General features: G+C 39.5%; 1 protein-coding gene across 4 annotated transcripts in view; it reads right to left on the bottom strand.

The window, feature by feature from the left end:
• The window catches only part of LOC106016886 (uncharacterized), a 538,115-nt gene that overhangs the window by 167,649 nt on the left and 349,594 nt on the right, over positions 1 to 20,872 (bottom strand). Inside the window, exon 1 of one of the 4 annotated variants that reach the window (XR_011807933.1) lies at positions 17,192 to 17,434. The exons of 2 other annotated variants lie outside the window; for them this stretch is intronic. The gene's annotated coding sequence lies outside the window, so the exon portion shown is untranslated. Of the gene's footprint in view, positions 1 to 17,191; positions 17,435 to 20,872 lie in introns of those variants that run through there. One more of the 4 variants, XM_072035212.1, reaches the window with a different exon arrangement.

Below are 20,872 nucleotides of genomic sequence, written 5' to 3'. Positions count from 1 at the left end.
AAAAATCTTTTTGTTTGTATTTTATTTCCATCAAGGTACAATATTTGCCACAGACTTAAAACTGAAACCTACAGGAGAAAAAGCCACAAGGACAAGGGTGCTCCTACAGGCAACATGTATAATGCTCCTACAGGCAACGTGGATAATACCCAGCAAAGGGAAGAACGAGACTACTTAAAGTAATATTTAAAATTAAATTCCAACAAAGAAATATGCTTTCAAAAACAGAAATAGAAAATAGGTTTTCAGGCCCTAACATATTGCCATTTTGAAAAGGGGTTAGAAAGGATTTTTAAGATGCAGTCAAGGCAAGCCAGATTTCTACCTAACTTTTCCTGTCTCAATGGTGCAAAGTAGAAAGCCAGCTCCCTACACAGTCTCTGGAGGAGGACAGGGCCAGAACAAGGTAAATCATCCTGTAAAGGTGACCATCTCTTGTCACGGACTATGCAGAGAGCCAAGAGGATTACTCTGGAATACAGCATGTGTCCAAGTGTAAGGAAGGGGAATCCCACCTTATAGTCTTATGCAAAAGGCTGGAGAGTCTTGCCTTCAGCCAGCCTTAGCTGGTGCCCCTCTTGAAATTTTGGGCACCTCTGTGAAAAGAGGTGTTCCCCTCCAACGTTTTACTAAATTTCGGGATTTGGAAAAACATATATCATCTGTTTATAACAAGCAAAAAGACAACAGAAGAAAAGACTAATTTTCAATGGAGCTTTTCCTGACTCCATGCATGCTCACCAATGGCTTTTCCTATATACAAAGTTGACTGAAGGGAGGGGTGGGATTGAATAACAAATTGATGCGATACAATCACATCATTCACAATCACATAATGGACTATATCCCAATTTTCAAAAGGCATAAAGTATCCTCATTAATACGATAAGTGCAGCAGTCAAATCAGTACTATGATTTTATCAGGGTTTTTGACTGTACATGAATTAGAATATAAAATGCATACAGAATATTTAATGGGAAGGCTTTAACATTCTGCGAATGTATTTCTTACTGTCATTTACATCGCATTAAAGTGAAATTCCACATAAAAGCATAAAGAGAATACGCTATGTCCTAAATTATAGTTTTTCATAGTTGTCATGTCCACATACTGGGAATCTTATTCACAAGCTGTAATATTATCTTAAGTCTGAAAAAGGGAAGGTATTTCTCTGTTTGTTTGGTATGGCTGTCAAGTGGAGTTGTCGCACAATAAGGTCAGATGGTCGGGATGAAGCCCGCAGAGACCGCTTGGAGACGTGACTGTATTCAGTGCCTGTTCTACAACAGGTTGCTAAACCCTGGGCTTCTAGTGCTCGTTCTCGGCAGACTGCTAAGGTTGCTACCAGGTTTGGAGAGATGTTACCTACTTTTAGCTTCTTTCATTTTTCCACCTTACTTTGAGAATATTATTTTAAAATGAAGTTTGTCAACAAGTATTTTGTCTCTAATTCCAAAGGAATGCATTTAAGTCTTTAAGAAATATACTGTTTCTTTATCCATTTACTTTATAGTAAACTCTACTATGGAAGGTAGTAATATCAGCTTTTACAGTCTAACCTACTTTCTCAGATACAGTAGTTTTTCATGCTTTTTCAGATTTGGTGATTAATCTAGAAGAAAAAGAGCCTGAAAACTCAGATTAGTTCTATACTCATCAAGTCACTTAGCATGGACCAAGTGAGGTTTCTGACCAATACGTTGTAATTGGTCTAAATTCTTCTCAACTAGATGCTGTAAATTAAAACCTGTTTGTTTGTTTTCCCCCACACAACTGGAATGTAAGAGAACGTAACAAGGTGGTATTCTGCCCCTGGAACAACACATGGGCTTCTTCTGGCTGCAGCTTTTTGAAGAGACACGGGGCAGTTCCTCCTAGAGGAGCGGCAAGCACAACTGTTCCAGATCTTAATCCCTCCTTCTCCCCCAGTCTCATTAACTTCCCATTGAATCCACTGGAATCTGCAAGGACTTGTTTCAGCCTATGTAGCACCCATTTGGGGGTGGGGGGATAAGATATGCAGCATTCAAACAGCTGTGGGAGAAAAAACGGGATGTTTTACTGGATTTACAGTAGAAGCAGCTACAGTTTTAACTGCATCCCTTGTCTGTGAATTTACAGATACTTGCAGGCCAGAGAGTAGCAAATATTGGCATTGCTATACTCCAGTTCCAGTAAGCATTTATCCACAGTGGGGCAGGAACGGTACTGTTTGAAAAAAAAAACCACCACAGACTGTTGTGTATGATCAGTGCTGTTTTTAGTACTGCATAAATTGCTAAAAGACCAAGGACTTTTATATAGTGAACGCGAAATAAAGAACTTGTAGAAAGTGATACCTCCTGAAACTGTCTTTTTGCAGAGCAAACAATCTGCTGCTCGATTGTAGAAAAGGAGATAGAGTTAGAGAAGAGAGAATGGTACTTCTGGCTGAATCTGCCAGGAGCAGGTTACAAAGAAAGAAAACTCTATCCTCCCTTTCGTCTTTGTCCTCAGCGTACCCGACCATGTGTATCCAAGTCCCTGCAAGTCTGTAAGTCAAATATTCATAATTTCAGTTCCTTTACTTTATGCCATATTGTGCTGACCTCACACGCGTTCCCTAATATAATGAATGAGGACTTCAGAGAGCATCCTGTTGGATAAACAGCCACAGAGGGAAGTAAATATTGTCCAGTCACAGGCTTGTCACTGCCTGAAGAGCCAAGCAGCGCACCAATTCCGAGGTGTGCAAGGAAGGACCACTCTGACATAACGCACGGGAAAGCACGCTTGCCAGAGGAGATGCTTGTGCACTAATGCTGATGCAGGATGAGCTGCACCAGGAGCACTGCAGAGCCTGAACACGTAGCACAGGGCACCTCAACCAGCATGGTGAAGGGATGGGGACATGGGCATCTACTGGAAGTGAGAGGAGCAGGGGCGTACGCCCTTTCATATACGCCCTTTCAGCTTGCTGTGAGCCAGGGCACCCTTCTTTCAGACATCTACTCTCTGTCCCACCTGATTCCAGACACTACTGAATGTGAAATTAAGAATAATTTGGGGCAGGTACTTTCCAAATGATTTCTATCGGGCTTTTCTGTCAAGCCTTTAGTTAAAGTCAGGGAGTTACAGGGCTGACTTGCATAATTAAAATAATAGTCCTGATTAAAAGGCTGAGCGTTTCACAGACAGTATTTTACCTAGTCAGCTTTAATCTTGTTACATTCAGAAACTAAGAACATTCAGATTCCTGGATTGTTACAAATCCAACAAAACCCAGAGTATTTCAGTAGGTGAGACTGCTATCTAATTAATTAACTGAATATTCATCCCACAGGGGCCACTTTTTTCCAGACCAGAAAGGAATCAGTTCCTTACTGTGGTGTTAAGTGGTGTGGTATCAGTTTGCAGTATCATCTTTGAGGTGAGATATGAAACAGAGGGCTGATCCATAATGGTATTCATAGATCACAGGGTATATTTTTAATAAGTGCTAAGGCTGGTTCACTGTGCAGGATTTAATGTTGACTAACTCAGTTTCAACTACAAAATCTCCTTTGCAATTTCCCTTGAACACAGAAGCCGTCCTCGCGTCCTGCTCTAAGGCTGCTGTAATGTCACCGTTTATGAAGAACACTGCCATGCTGAGAGCACTGCGCTTCCCTCCCAGCAAGCTGATTCCCACTTGCAGGAGCGTAAGGGACAGGACCATTTTCAAACTTGACCTTTGAAGGTAAGCACTGAGACAAACACATTCAAACCTAAGTCTGGAAATGGAGTTTGTGCTACTAAAAGGTTATTTTACAGTTCTTTAGTGTGAAAGATAATATATAAATAAAGCATATTTCATGTGAAAAAGCTACAGAAGCAGAATATTGCAATTCTAAATGCAATCTTTGTTCTCTTTCAGCATCTTCCAGTTCTTCCTATGGATGCCTTTAGCTCTAACGAGATACGACAAATCAAATAATCATGAAAGAAAAAAAGAAATAATTACAAACAAATGGATAAAAATAATTTTGACAACTACAAAACGTACAGTCTGTTGATGAGTTAGCCTGTTTCTATCGGAAATTCAGCATGCATACATGATAAATCTGTTCAGCCGTTTGCATGTAAAAGACATGTAAGTCTTGTCTGTTCTTGAAGTTTTCTGATTAGGATTTTAGGTATTATTTCTGATGTTTTTCCAGATTGACATCCATGGTCTACTTTGATAATGAATACCCCAAGAGAGCACAGAGACAAGCCTGGGTCTCAGAAGCTAGGAACATTTCAATCAAAGATGGTTTGTTAATAATAAAGTAAGAAAAAAAGCCATTTGCTTCTTTTGCAGTGACTGCAGCGCTGACCCTCTCTTGGTCCTGCTAGGCCTGTCTGAGCAACAGCAGAGTTCAGTGGTAATTAAAGCAACAGTGTTGTGAAAAAAGTGTGAATTACTTTTACAAGAAGACTTGGATGTTGCTACCGACTGACAAAGCACAGCAGGAGAACTCTGCTGGATATTAAAGAGCTATGGTAGTCACTGTATTGTAAGGTGGCTTTTCAGCACAATGCAAAATTGTGACTTTTCACAAGTTTATATCTCAGGAACCATTTGAGTTATCGGCTTAAAATTTAGTATGTTTTATAAGGCACATAGCAGACACCATAAATGTGTCATGCTTGGTAAAATCTGGTCCCGTTTAAATTATGTAGGTCCTAAATTCAATTTTTACCCTTCAATTATGACTTCACTGGGTAATTATTGCAGTATTACAGCCCAGACTGTTGTGCAAAATTACAGAAAGGACTACATATTCAGACATCTCTCAGCAAATTACTGCAATGTCAAATAGCCTGAATTTCCATTTTTGACATTTTTAAAACTAAAAAGCACAGCACCTCACATTTTTGGCACTGCACAGAGAATATATACCAGGTATTATACAGCAGCCCTGTACTGTACTATATAAATATCCTTTTAAGACAACAGGATCCTGTGAGGCAACACAAAGGGCCAGTTGTGACAAATGCTTCGCTATCTCAGTGTTTTTTTCTGTAGCCATCAGACCAAGCACACGTTACAGCAGTCGGCATGCTTTTGTTAGCACACACGGAGAACAGGGGACAGATCCTCAAGTTGGTTTCGAACATATGTAAATCCCATAAAGACGGACGACACAAATAGAGCTACTTCTATTATTCTGAGAAAATAACGGTTAGCATCCGGCCCAACAATCCACAGAATAAGGGGAGGGGATCTTCAGCACAACGCGACGGTGTTGTCCTTCAGGGTGTGATATGATTTGATTCAATAGTCACTACAGTGGTTTCTGAATTAGTTTTCAGTACAGCGTGAGGAATTTATATAACCAGCAATATAAAATGTTCATTTCAAGACTTGAGAGCTTGGAAGAGCAAATAAGGGTTTTCTAAATACACATTCAGGCCCCATTTTGAACAAAACCTAGGACCTACTCTGAGGGGTCCAGATAACTTGTGATTTACACAAAAATCACACAGAAGTGGGGGTTACTTGCACAAACTTTCAAAGCGATTCCTGGTACTTTTTGTTCCAGAAATCCAGAAGATAAACACAAAAGACCAACAGAATTCTGAAAATCCATTGCGAGCCCAGGACCACAGCCACATAAAGAAACACAGCCCGGTATCAGGTGTTATCCCTGGGGTTGGAAGCTCCATTAACCAAGGAAAATTTTTATTTCCCAAAGTATGGAAAACTGTTGGTATGTGCTGCTCACTGTTGTAGGGAATGAGGGGGAGCCTGGGTAGCCCGCAGGGAAGATGATACACACACAGTTTTGCAGTCCTGGGGCTACCCCCAGACAAATCACCGTGCACCATTTGGCTGCAGTTTGACAGAAGCAGTGCAAGCAGTCCTTCGGTTAGGTACAGCAGTTCCATCAACCACATGCAGGGGTTCTTGCAGCGCAGTGAATCACTTTATCCCATACCTCTGATAGCAAAAGGATCATTTGCCTAAAGTTTTGTTACATCAAATAAAACCACAGATTTCAGATCCCCTCAGCTGGGGAGTTGGGAGGGAGGAGGAGATGCACAAATCCACGAATCTGCCGAGCATGGCTGTCACAGAAATAAAGAATCTAGAAAATATACAAAATAAACATGGGGGAGGAGGGACACAATAAAATAATCTCAAATAATTTGAAGCTTTCTGTAGTGTGTGCTCAAATGGTGGGTGATGTTTATGTCACCTAGACAATAAACTACATATAAATATATATATTTAAATATTATTCTACCTGATTTTTTATTTTATTCCCAGGTAGGCGACATGCACCCTTTGTTCAACCCTTCCTATATCTTTCAAAGCTCAGGTAGTCATAAAGACCCGATGCAAGTCTTTTGTGCTAGGGAAAATATGAAAAGCTTGCTAGAATTCATAAATACAGTTCAAAAACAATAAACCTCCACCCAGGAACTCAACTGCCCTGGTATGCTCTCAGATATATGTACAACGGTACAGAAAAATAATCAGATCCCCAACATCAGTACTGTAAACACAATATCAAAACAAATTTCCATGAAACTAATCCCTTTAACCACCACTCACTCCTAGGCTGCCCTGCTCTCACCATAAATAATTCTGTCCTTGAAATACAAGACTTTGAACAATGCTTTTGGATTAATTTACAGTTAACAATCAAACCTTTGGTGTTTGTAAAAATGACACCAAACATGAAAAAAAAAAAACAAACCTCGCCCCCCCCTCCCCCCTTAGCATATCATCATTTGTTTTACATTTTATTCAAGGAAAGATTGATTTTTGCAATGATCCAGCAAAAAAAAAAAAAATAAAAAAAAATTGATTACGTGCTTAACAATAAGCATATGTAGTTGCTCATTTGCTTAAGTGCTTTGCTGGAGGAAGGTCAAAGTGCTTTGAGACTTAAAAGATGAAACCTAAATTTTGCTTTCTGCCCTTTCCCCATCCTAAGCATAACTAAACTAATAGCAAAACTGATTAAATCTGTGCCAAGCTTAGTGCTCACTTCAGGACATTAGGTCCCGGGTCAGCCAAACATCTTTCTTTACCATAACACCAGGAAAGCCACAGAATCTTCATCAGGAATTTACATACAAAGACATGACTGCTTGCTTTCTCCTGTGACAGACAGGCGGTCTCAAAATGACAGGCTGGAGCCATCAGTCCTTACTTGCAGGCTTAAGACAGGTGCACTGCATTACGAACTAAGGGGCTGATGAGGCTGCTTGTCCCCAGCCACAGACACCTGGCAGGGGTTAGGGGTTAGGGTGCACTTAAGAAAGTGCAATGTCTTTTCTCTGGCAGCTGATTTTAACCTTGAGGGAAGCCACCCTGCTTGGCAGCTGGGAGACGCAGCCCATGCAGGAAAGGTTCCTCGGGTGAGGCTGTTGGTGGGCGAGGGCCGCTCGCTGCCACCACAAGCCACGTTCTCAGCCAGTGTCCTGGAAGCCCCAAACACTCCCCACAGAACAAACCCAGTGAGCAACGTGTCCAGTTAGTGACAAAGACTTGGTTGCTTTTTGATCATGTTTTATATCCTTCTCTTGCTACGCAAAGGGAAATGCAACAGATACAAATGTATGTGACGAGTCAGTCTTCAACCCTCTTTGTCAAAAAGAAACAATTCCAATACAATTAAATACCAGACCCATGCTAAATAAGCTGAAATGAAAACAGGCTCGTATAGCATCATTCCAGCCACATTCTCCCACAGCTAGGTTATCACTCAGCAGTACTGTCGGGCTGAGCCCTTACTCTTTGCTTGCTTTTTGATCTATTTCATTGTTAACCTGAACTTCTCTGATCAATCGGATCTTTAGATATTCATAAGTTCAAACTTGGAAAGAGCCAGAAACTCATACTTAATTACTATCCAGTGGGCCCGCATGAAATCGTGCATATAAAAGCCAGGATTCATATTAGTCAACTGTTTGCTGCTGTGGTGAGAACAGCACTCATACCTGTGACCTTTACAGAACAGAAAGGTACTGGAAATACTCCTGACTGCTGTTTGTGTGTAAACGCACGGCTTCTGAGATGCTACCAGGCAGTTCATATACCTGCTTAAAGAAATTCCTCCCCACGTGACATTCCTGATTTCTTATCACATAGGAAACTAGACTTTTTTCCCCCCAAAAAAGATACATTTATGACAGTGTCCTCTTCGATTGGAGCAATATAATTCTCTGCTGCTAAACACATCAAGTCCCTACATACAAAGGGCTCCAGCAGAGGTTAACAGAGGACTCAAACAATGCCTCTCTTAGATTCAAAGCCCAATATTGAAACTTGTTTCTATGCAAGCAGAAGATGGCCCAGGCTTCAGTAAAATGGAAAATTTGCTTTCCAAGAAGTAGGTAGAAATGAATGCTTCTGACATTAAAATCAGCTAAAAAAGTGAAGCACAAAAAGCTTTCCAAGACAAATCAGTCTAACTAATTTCTTCCAGGGGCAGCAGTGTACAAAACCCACTTCTGCCAAGTTCTGAGTAACTCCTGAGTGGTACTAAGCACCTCAAGTTACTTTTAAGTTCAGTATTGCCTTTCCCAACCTGTCTGCTTCTGCCCCAGAACCAGAAGAAAGGGAGGCATCAAAGACTAAGAAAGAGAATGAGAAAGGAAAATCAGTGCCTTTTGGACTGAGCAAACATGCTCTAGAAATCTGAGAGCCTGTGGCCAAACACTGCCTCTGACTCCTTTACCGTAGGCTGTACAAAATACCACAGGGTCAAATCGCCATGTGAGAGTAGAAGACCTACTTCTTTTTCTTTTTCTTCCCCTAAGTGGCTAATAAACTTAAAGGCCAATGAGACTAAGTATGATCACATGACTGAGAAAGCAATTTGGTAAAATAATGCAACAGGATAGGGATGCATTACACCTCAAACCTTCCACCTGCTCAACAATGAGTGCAAAACTATGTTTGTAAAATAAAAATAGACACAGAGCGTGCAGGCTCTGCATGACACTCCATCACAATCAGTGTACCCTTTAATTAGTATGTAATTAACACGAATCACCAACACCGCACCTTTTACCCAGGTAAACTGTCCGGACCCTCTCTGCTGTCACTATCAAAGACCTAAACCTGTTGTAGCAAATCGATCACTCAGCAAGGTATTTCCCTTATGGTACTCCTTGTCATGCAAATTTGGAGGGTTGCTCAGTCCTTTGGGGGAGTGACACAAAACACACACGCAGAAAAAGGCCAACAGCTGGAAAAATGAAAGGAAATACATTTTTTAAAAAATACTCTTGTTCAGTATCAGATAATTACTTTTTCCTAACATGTCCTTTGTCTCAACATTAACCTCATGAGCTAACATTCAATGTACTCCTACCAGACTTCATAGAAAACCTCCGGTTTTCCCCAAGAAATGAAGGACCATGCCTTTCTATTATATTACCGATAAAATAGCTCATTCTCACCATACTCGCCTCAAAATATTACACTATAAAAAGTACATTTGATTTTAAAATGCCTATGGATTCCTATAAAATGAAGGCACAAGCACTTAAGTAAATTACAGTCTTCTGGTGTTCACAAATTGCAAGATCTGCAGCAGATACGGGCGAGTTTAAAAGATCACATGTAACTTATTTTTATCATGTCATGTATCATCCTAACAAGATCATTTTTACAATTAGGCACTGTTGTAAATTAACACCTCTAACAGTTCTGTTTCTGACCTGGATTTAAAACGAGATTAAGGGAGAGTGGGCCTTCTGCACGGAGGACCTCACCTTCCTGCCAGCAAATGAAGGACGGGTGGCGGCTCCCACCAACAAGCAGGGAGGGGGCAGAGGAGACGCGGAGGCAGCATCGTGCGAGTTTAAGTCGGAGTCAGTGTGCCTGCGACTGCAAGTGAAGAGCAACCCCCTGGTGATCCACAATCATGCAGTGGCATAATTTCCTGTAGAGACACTGCCGTTGGTCTCACCACTTGGTTGCCTCAGCTAATCACCTCATTTGCCCGCGTTGGCCGTTTGGTGAGATAAAGAATGAGGCACAAAGGGGTGGCAATGTACGGTGGCACCCAGGGAATGAAAATTAATTGAAGATAGGTGGGATTAAACTAACAAAGGCAAATGTATGATATTGTCTACACCACTTTTTTGCCTGGGTAGGCCCAGCACATGACAAAGGTAATGGCTCTGACAGAATATCCTAACGCAATTAGATGTGCAAAGTCGTGCTTTTCCCAGCAGTAGCGGCATTTCTCAGAACACGAGTCCCAAGAAACATCAGTGGGTAGAAACTTCTGCATGTAGTCGACACAGCTATCTCCTCTACTACTTCATTTAGGCAGGCATCTACTTAGGGGACATCTACAGAAAAGCAGAGAACAGCAATCCCATGGCAACTCCCCCCTTGATGAGCACAAACAAGTGTGATTCCATGGCAGGGATGGGACCTTACCCCAAGGTCCCAAAATACTTTCTGTGGGCTTTCCAGGCTGCTCAGCCGATGGGCAACGCACATTACAGGCTAACACTGAGCAAGCAGCACAAGTGCTCAGTGTGAGCTGCGCCTTTTAAGTGGCTCTTTTGTCCTGTCTGCAAGATGAATGCAGTTTGCTGAAACTGAGTTTCTTTAGCCCAGTTTGTACAGGTATGGTGCCTGGCAATATCTGCAGCCAGGTTTTGTAAGGTACAGCTCTTGAAGGTACCTCATATACTAGTGTAAGTGGTAAGTAAAATAAGAAGAAAATGATGACATTCTTCAAGAAACAGCTTTAGGTCCTTGAAAATGATTATTTCAGTTTGCCTGCAACTGTAAAAATGAGTTTCAGGTAATAGCTTTTCTTTTATATAGTAAATGATAAATGAGCATTTAAACATTGACTCATCCACCAACGAAGATATAAAGAACATAAAAACTCACTGTGCTAACAGGGAGTTTGAGGACTAAAGTCACCTGATTTTTCAACCTGGTGATTACACCATAAGGATGTTCATTTGTCTTTACTTCCACTCCAGTGTTCCAAAAAGTATATATATTTCCACCAAAGACAATCAACCCTTTTAGCTTCTGCCATTTATATTTCTCCACTGAGCCCCACAAGAGTTTTCTGTTCAAAGTTCATGGGTCTTTTATGACCATAAAGACCATAACTGGAATATTCTGACCTCAGGATACACAGAGAGAGTAAAAATATTAAAAGAAACCCTCCTCCAGTATTTCTCCTTACTCAATATAGGATTAAATACCCTAAGAACAAATCCCATGAAAAAAGAGTGTTATCCGCTTTGATTACCAATAGCGGTTCACACATTCAGCTCCTCCTTTGGTCTCAATGTGACAGGAATGAGAAGTAAAATCATTACACTGGGCCCAAGATTTTTCAAATGGGGAAAAAAATCCCAGCCAAAATAACAGACTATGATGAGGGAGTTTTATGATTATTAACATGAAGGTTTTCGTTTTTCCTAGAAAATACTTTTCGAAAGCTTTATAATGAATACTGATTGGAGATGACTCCGTCAGCACAAACATGTTCACCTACAAATAACTATTATTTAATAGACCGGCAGAATTTTAACATTTCAAGAGACAACCTGTGTTCGTGGTGAGTCAGAGGTATAATTTATTGCCAAGGTTTTACTTCAATTGTCTCCTGCATTATGAAAGGAAACTACAGCTACTAAGCCATTAAGATTTTACTGTGCACCATGCAAGGAAACCTTGCATTGGATTTTTGGAGGTTTGGGGCTGGGCTTGTTTGTTTTGACTCAAGAAGAAAATTACTCAGTGCAATAATATTGCCTTCATTTTACATGTTTTCTGAACATAAAATGTGTTTCTTGGCTTTGTCACTAAACTACCATAGATACGCTTGCCTGGAGTCTACGCAGCTCTTTGAAAACAAGTCAAGATCTTAGCTCATTTTAGCAAATATGTACTTTCATGTTAAAGCACCTTTTTTTGTCTTGTTTGTCATGCTCTTTGTCTATTTTCTCTGATAAAATGTATTCCTCCTACTCAAAACCTTGGCTGGCAGACAGACAATATTGCTGTAAGTTTTGGAAGTGCCCTGCACATGGTAAACACTATCACATTGTGCACATTAAAAACAAACAAACAAACAAAAAAAAACCCACTTAAATTAAACATACTTAAAAATAGAAATTAATTTAAAAAAATGCTCCTGGAGCTGTTCACTGGAAACATTCAGAAGAGTCAGTCCATGAAGACACTAGAAATTAAGTCATTTGGTTCAGTGATGTGATTCCTTCCCCCCTGCATCTCTGTTGACTGGAAGGTGACGAATTCTGAGCTCAAGAATTTGGTGTATCTTGCTTTCTAGTATTCAAAACCTTTGGAAAATAGTTGGCTGCAACTCTTTGTGAAAGCTACTACATCCTATAAATGGTTTCGTGAGATACGAATACCGAAATAAAAATAGATGAAGGATTTCAGAGAGTGTAGATTAGTAGGATCTTCAATCACTAGCATCCCCACAGTCAGAGAGTAATTCCTTAATCAGAGTACAAGTATAACAAAGACTAGAGTCAGCATGAACAGAAGCAAAACCAGGGTTCAGAGCAGAAGGCACTCTTACATCTACATGCAAACTCTGTTGTTACTGCAAAACAATAGAGGCATGTTTGACAGTAACACAAGAGTTCCAGCTCAGCTTGTCAAACACTTTTGGTTGTAGCACCCTGCATTTAAGGTCCTTGATTACACTCCTCAGAAGAGCTTGGGCTGAAGCACAGGCAGAAAGTTGCAGCTAGTGGCACCCTTGCCTCACTCACCGCGAAGGAGGGGCTGAATCAGAAGTAAACTGGCACGCATGGCTATGGGCATGGCGATCCCCACCTCTTCTGGTGCAGACATTGGAAAATGCCCAGTGAACAACTCAGAGGTTTCAGAAAGCTTAATTGTGGCACTTCTTGACTTCAGAGTGCTTAACTTTGTAACCTCAGCATTCTTCCAACACGGGTTTTAAATGTAATATCCTGCTTGCATTTGGAAATGAACAGCCACCATCCCACCAGGCTTCCAATCCCATTTTAAAAGATACACCCTAAGGACTGACATACATAATTCAGGTTTTGGATCACAGCAACCCCACTGAAACCTCCTGTCTTGGCTGTCAAAGAAATTGACCTTTCTCAGTTTAAAGGTGCTTTCTCATAGGAATTCTCTCAAAACTTAAAGGTTTTTAACATCCGTCCAAGAAAAACAGTATCTGAAAGTCTTTGGGACTCCACTTTGGGGCTCCTGAATATATTCATTTGTCATTAGCAATGTTGGGGCTGTCTTAGGTATTCAATCATTTGTCCAAAGATAATTATATATAAAACATATTCTGCACACAACTGCAGTAAAATACATCATTTTAACAAAAAAATAATACATAACTTTCTTTAAGAATTCCTTGCCATGTAACCCTGCATTTCAAGCCCTTTATCTGACACAGCTTTTGCACAGTCTCCCTTTACAGCTTACATGCACAATCTGAGTCATCAGACCATTCAACTGAGGTTGAATGTTGTATATAATTATACGTTATGCCCTGATTTCCAAGATGCCAAGCTTTGGAAACTTTTGCTGACTTTGAAAATAAGACTTAAACTGTACAAATAAATGGCTAAGTAAGACTATGCCTAACCCATCCAATGCTATTTTAACATAGTTTTTTGGTTTGGGAAGCACGGGGAAGGGGAGTGCACATGTGGAAAAAAGGTTGGAGGTGCACAGCAGGCACAACAAGTAACACGGTGTGCCTGCTTGACCTCAGCTTTCCTTCTTAAAACACAGAGAAGGACTTACAAATGATTGCACAATTAAGTTCTATTTTAAACAACTAAAAAGATCATTTAAGAGATTTCCTCTTTATCTCAATAAGCGACTTCCTAAAAAATTTGCAAATTTGAAGATTTTGATAAGTCTTATGGTTGGTTTCACCCTTTGGAAGTTCTCTCTCTATATATATAAATGGAACATTACTACACAATACAGCAGAAGCTTAGATGCGTTCTCCTTTGTGTCCCTTCCCCCTCCAAAAAATCAGATAATTGCATGTAACTAGTCACCATTACTTCAAACAAATTATGCTCTGTTGAAGCATGAAGAGGTTTTCTGGAAATCCCTTGAGTTCAACTGATCTTATTTTCACTTAACAACAGATATCTGTCAGTGTAACCTGTTTAATAGTATTACGGTTTGGCTATACTGAAACTGCTCCTCAGTAAACCCTTCCTTCTCATGTCACTTTTCAAATAAATATGTGTAACTTTTATCTTAGAAATCCTCAAGTTCAGTAAACAAATACAGTCCCTGAACAGAGGATTCTTTTTCCTTTATTTGTTACAGATCATCTTCCTAGTACGTTACTTAAAAAGACTGCAGAACAAAGAAGGAAGACAGGTTGATGAGTTTACAGCAAAAACACTTAAACATGTTGGAATATGTTTTTAAAGTTTTTTTTTCTTGAATAAATTGATATAGTCAAGCCACTTAAACTGCTGGGTCATGTCCATCACTGGAAAAAACATGTTTCTATAAAAAAGAAGTAATAGTTTGCCACAGAACGTCAATACTAAAAATCACAAGGCAGACTGCCTTGGTGAAACGCTGGATCTGCAAAGTCAATGGCATAAACGCTATTGACTTCTGCAGAGAAGTCATTCCTGGTCCTCACAGATGACATCGAACTGTGGATGTGCTTCAGGCACCTCAGAGGTATAAGGAAACAGACAGCACTTTGCTCTTTCGTTTTTTTCACAACACCAAGAGGCAAAGCACAGCTTCCCCTGTAAAAGCCTAGTATTTAGAAAAACCTACAGTTTTTTAAAAGAGACATTATTAATGACTTATTAGCTGCAGGTACAAAGCTACATTTTCACTGGAAACACATATTTATTTGCTGTTTGGTCATGTTTTTCTTGTTTGTTTCATTTTTAATGATTTTCCATTTCCTAGAAATGATTTGAGCCAGTGAGCCAAAATGTTCAGCTGTCCCGTTGCCAGGTACCAGCCGTACCTAATTCAAACACAAAAGGCACCAATGCCACCTAAACTCAGACTTGCAGCAAAGACATTTAGACCTGGGCCTTTGCCTCAAGGCCCTCTTTGTCCAAAATGTTCCCCCTCATTTTATAGCCTGAATTCAACTTGAAGGACTACGATCTGCAAACATACTTTTTGTGTTCAAGAGAAACTTGCAAAACATTATATGAGCTGCTTCTGTTTCAATGATGGAAAGCACAACCCATGGACGTGACGCTAACACACATTGCACTCCAGCATCAGACACTAAAGTGAGGTTTAGCCACCTTCAGTACACCATAGGGCTTCCCTTGGTGGGTTGTAGGACAAAATTACTGCAGAGTAGAGTAGAGATCTATAAGGGAAGCTTTCTCCTCCAAATTCACCTGAAGAATAAAATGATGGAGAACGCCTGCAGCAGGGACAGTTTCTAAGATGTATAAAGGTTTCAACACCTTGTGTATTGTGCTTTAGCACATCTGACTGCCATCTCTCAAGTTAAAAACACAAAACAAGTAATGAACTTATATAGTTTCACTACAGAGAGCTTATTCTTGTGGCATGAAGCAACATACTGAGTTTTACCATTGAACTCCAGGACTGTGGAAAAAAAACAAAACAAAACACAGATTAGGTATTTAAATTACCATCATTTTGTAGGAAACAATGTTGCAACACGATAGCAAACAGTATCAAAGCCTACAGTAAGGCATTAATGGGGTGGAAGTGATTTTACCGTAAAATATATTCGATTTTATACACTCCCCCCCACGCTTTTCTATCCATACACACTGCCACACACCAGGACATTTGTACCCAACAAGAAGGTATGTATAAAAATAATTGAAAAATCATTGAAAACGTTACCCTAAAAGTTTATGTGCATCTCCAATGAAGAAACAGGACAGAATACAAAGGTAAAAGAAATCTGCAGAAGGTATGGCAATAAAGGTCTAAAATTTCACCTTCACTGCTTTTGTGTTACAAAAATAACCATGGAAAATAAACAAACATGCTACTTTCCCTAAATTTTCATTGGCACCCCAGTTTCAACTCATGAGTTTTATGTTAAATTACATTTTATCTCTTTTATTTTATTTCAGTACTCTTGGTACTACTTTGAAAAACTTACATGTATTTCCATGCAAGTAACTCTGAAGACTCAAGCCCTTTTTTTCCTGATTTTAAATGAAAAGATCATGTATTTTGATAGTTGATTCTCTTATGTGATTGTTACCCATTCCTAAAACTGAAGCTATTAGTAGCTGTAAATTTTCCTGTCCTATAGTTGCTTAACTTCCATGATAATTTTAGATTAAAATTAATTCACACGATTAAATAACTTGGAATATCAAAAATAGAACTATAGAATGATAAAGCAATGTAGATATTTTAGATATAACACAAAGTTTTTAATTAAACACAGAATCTTCAATTTGTTCCTAAATAAAACAGTAACCTTCACTTGATTAATTCTAGAAGTGTTGTAGATATATCTTGCTTTAGTAGCGTGAATCACATATTAATTAACAATTTGAGTAATTAAAGTGTTTTTATTCTTTAAAGACATTAGAGATGGAGCCAAATATATAACATGCATGTGCACAATTGATGGTATCTAGCGCTGAAGGAAATTTAGTGCAGAATAATAAAGTATAGGTCTGGCTGGCTACTATGTACTTTTAGCTTACTTTCTGTATGATGATACGAATAACCTGAGTTGATCTAAAAGAAGAATTGGATGTTTATGAGGGTATCTCGGATGTATTCCTTACAATTAAAGGATAAATCAAGCCTCTGTGTTTACAGGAAATCCACTAGCATTTACAGTTTCTGTTGGAACTCAATGTTTTTACAAGCTCCAAAAAGCAATTATCTGTGTACAGAAACATACCTGCACAGTGCTGCTTTCTCATCCTCAGAGAAATTAGTTCCTTACTGTACCTTCAGCAGTTCGCACTTCTTCTTTCACTTAATGGCTAAAACCCCACCTTACTTATGCCAGTAACACCAGGAACACCTCTAGTGGTACTACAGTTACTGAAGGAGTAATTTAATCTTTATAATGAGCACGTAACAAGCACTTTAGTTTGTGCCCTGCATGCTGGCCAGCCTCTGGCCCTTCAGCCCCCGCAGCAAACAACTCCAGGCCTCCTGCTGCCCCCACAGCTTTTTTAACTTATTAACATGTTACTCACTTGCTTTTGTTGCATTTATTTTGTATTAGTCTTCTAGTCAACGTTATTTTCGCTCCAAGATGGACGCAGATGTCAGGTGTGGGTGCCCAGGCACAGGCCGCAGGGCTCTGTGAGGAGAGGCCCTGCCCAGCCCCTCAGGGGGCAAGAGCAACAAAATGGCGGCCGGAAGCCAGCTGTGAGGGGAAACTGTGAGAAACCCAGAGTGCCCTGCTACCAACCCAGACTAATACATGTCTACAGTCAAAAAAAATAAATAAATAAAATTCTATCAAGTGCACAAGATTGGTATCTATCCCAGGTTTCACTGAGATGCTTGTCAAAAACAAAACAAAACAAAAAAACACCACAAACCAACAACTCTTGAATGCCTCAACAACTAGCACATTATACTCTCAACTCTAAACTTCTGATGAAAAATACATATGTACATAAATTTATATGTCACCCTAAGGAGTGTAAAAATATACAGGTACTATAAACTATATTTCTGTATACTGGTTCTTATGAGTGAAAACCACACCAGAGACTTTGTTGTGTACCCGCATACATTAAGGCTTCATGAGGGTTGTCTCCTTTTTCAGTAGGAACTTTTTGTCTTACTCCAAAGTTTCCCCAGTAAATCATACGCAAGTAAGCAACCCTTTCCTATTTTATTCAGGACCTTTAATATCAGAAGCAATGTTGAGCTTAATTCAGATATTCCATAGCATTGTCAAACTATGGTACATAATATAATTTCAGTGTTTAAACTTTCATCCCAATTTAGGTTGAAGACAAAATTTTTCAATCTCCACCTTTCCACATCACAGTAGCCTTGCTTGTGTGTCTATGTGACACAAGTGAGACAACTTTCACTGCTTCCCAATGGAAAGAAAATGGCTCAAATGCAAGTCACAGATCTTCACCAGAGTTGCAAAAGCCTGTGTTGGCAGGTCAACAGCTTTAACTCTTTTCTCTACACATCTCCACTTACCCTCAGGTCAACACAAATATTTAAGGGATGAGCACAGTTGGGAACAAAGCAAGCCTGTGATGGTGCAGAGGCACAAATCCTTCCATTACATGATGCAGCTTGCACACCACAGCAAACTACCTAATGCTGGGGCTACTGTTTCTTTACCCTCTCTCTCAAGAAATCCACCTGCTGGTGAATCCAGCCCACAGGTCTAGGGACTCCAGTGTGCTTTATTTGCTTGCACTGTTGACGCTGTCAAAATTCCTCGACAAGACTGACTCCCCCCCTCCACACTTTTCATACTACTTCTCAGCAGTGTAGGCTTTATTCCCACCAAATCTTGTTTCCTTAGGCCTGATGACTCCAATACTGTATTCTATTACATTCTGGAGGAATACCTTTCTCCGTTATGTATATATTTTCCCCAAAGTAGCAAGCATTAGCAATAGTTCTAATGTCCATCACTACATGACCCAAGATATACCCTCCCTCCTGGAAATACAAATAAAAAATACAGGGATCCTGGAATTCCCCATAGCAGAGGGTTCCAAGTGCTGTATGTTTTCTTAACTTTCTTTACATGATTCTGGGTATCCTGTGTTACAGAAACTTGGGGCTTACAGACTCGTCAGATACAGAAGCACTAGCTAAATATCAGCACAGTGGCATGCAATTGTGGCTATAACACGCTGCATGAGACAAAGCCTTAGCTAATAATCCCCTAGATTTGATCCAACTACTTCTTCAGCATCACACTGTAAGGACTATGCAAACAACAAAATAATTTTGGGATTCCCAACGTGTGCCTATATGAATATCTGAGTTTGAATCAGGAGTGTTTTGAAAGGTACTCTCAGTAATGCATCCCATGCAGCCAGTGGGCTACTAGGAGACAGTCTGTGAGACCTGACTAGAGCTAGTCTCAAGCAAATACCTGTTGAAGCAACAATTTTACTTTTTTCTTCCAGAGACTAACCATCAGCTAAGAGTATCTAAAAAACAGCAAGTGTCATATATCATGTTCTGCTATAGCAAAAAATCTGGACTTCAGGCTCCTGAAGCTAAGGAGAAATTCCTTAACTTCCACCAGACGTAGAACACATATTTTCCTTTCAAGGCAGTTGCTGGAATAAACATCTGACACAAAACAGTGAATGCTACTGCGGGCCTGATTTCATCCAGTCCCCAGCATCCTCTAAAAAAAAAAAGGTAAATTAAGCATGCAGGTAAAAAAAGGTAAAAAATTAAGCATGCAGAGTATTAATGATCACTAACTGAAGTTTTCTTGTGAGATCTGAGGTAATTCAGTGAAGACTGAAAAGATCAGGGAGGCAGAAATTAAACTAAACACTACTTTCACTGACCTTATGTGCTTTGAGACTTACTTTCATGTATGACCTAGGTGCTATGATTAAAGGATGCAGCAGAGGCAGAACCCCACTGCAGCTTTCAAAGCACACTCATGACATTATAACATTCAGCCCTAACAGGAAAAGGCCATATCTGGATCAAATGGATTCTTACTGACCACAGCACAGAAAGTTAACATAGGATCTGGCCTCTGCTTAGAAAACTGGAGAATAAACTAGACTTGCAAATCCCACAGATCAGGATGCACAAAAAGAAGAAGAAGAAAAAAAAGAGCATCCCGTGTCCAGATTTTCCCACAGTATTTTGAAATTCATTCTCAACAATGTAAATCTTTCAGTTTTATTGACATTAATAAAGAACAGAAAATAGATTTACAAATTGTTAAAAAAATAAAATAAAATATAAGGTAGATCATTAAAGCACAGAATTTTATACCTGCCCATTATTTCCCTTACCTGCATACTTGGAGAAAAAAAGCATATACAGAAGCACACATGCACAATAGTGCCAACACTTTTCATCTGATAATTTCAGCCAATAAAGCTGTGAAACCCACTAAGTCCCACCTTCAAAGCTATCAATGTTATTACAGATGAGTCTCTCTTTTCCTCACTCTCTTTCTCACACACATACATACACACAGATGAGCTGCCAGTTCTATTTATTAGACTCCTCATACACAGAGAGCAGATAGCTCATCTGCATTTTATCAGGTGTCTGTATAATTAAAGCTTATTGCAAACAGAGATATTATTGGTATATTTTATTACTTGTCTATGAGCAACTGAACAAAGTAAGAGGCATAAATGAATTCAGTTTTACAGTACTTTGTTTTAAACAAATGTCACTACCTACACACACACACCTAATTATCAGTTCTTACACATTCTGCCAAATATCAAGCCTATAGTTCATAAGCCAGACTCACGACAGGCAGTAAATATATTCTCCCTAATTTAAAATTTTATTGCAAAATACCCTCTGCACTACGTTAACCTACACTAAATCACACCATGCAACACCAGCCTTACCAGTGTTTACTTACTCATTCAAAAAAGGAAAACAGTTCAAATTCGTATTCCCAGAGATCTGTACTCCAAGCGACATAGCTGTATGTACACATTTTGAAATAACAGTGCAGGATGAGAGACTAATGCTGTAAAAATGCTAAAAGATTAGCCAAAAGCTACCTTGTTATTTTTAATCATATTTTTTAGGACACATTCAGAGCACAGGATCTGCACAAGCCTTTCAAAAGTTCCACAGCAGTTCTACTAAGCTGTATTAAAATGTAATTATTATTATTGTTATTATTTTTTAACCTGAATCAGGAAGAATATTTCATACCCATGATC

The sequence above is a fragment of the Anas platyrhynchos genome, chromosome 3 (assembly GCF_047663525.1).
Source record: "Anas platyrhynchos isolate ZD024472 breed Pekin duck chromosome 3, IASCAAS_PekinDuck_T2T, whole genome shotgun sequence".
In the NCBI taxonomy this organism is placed as follows: Eukaryota; Metazoa; Chordata; class Aves; order Anseriformes; family Anatidae; genus Anas; species Anas platyrhynchos.
This window is presented reverse-complemented; position numbering and strand designations above follow the sequence as displayed.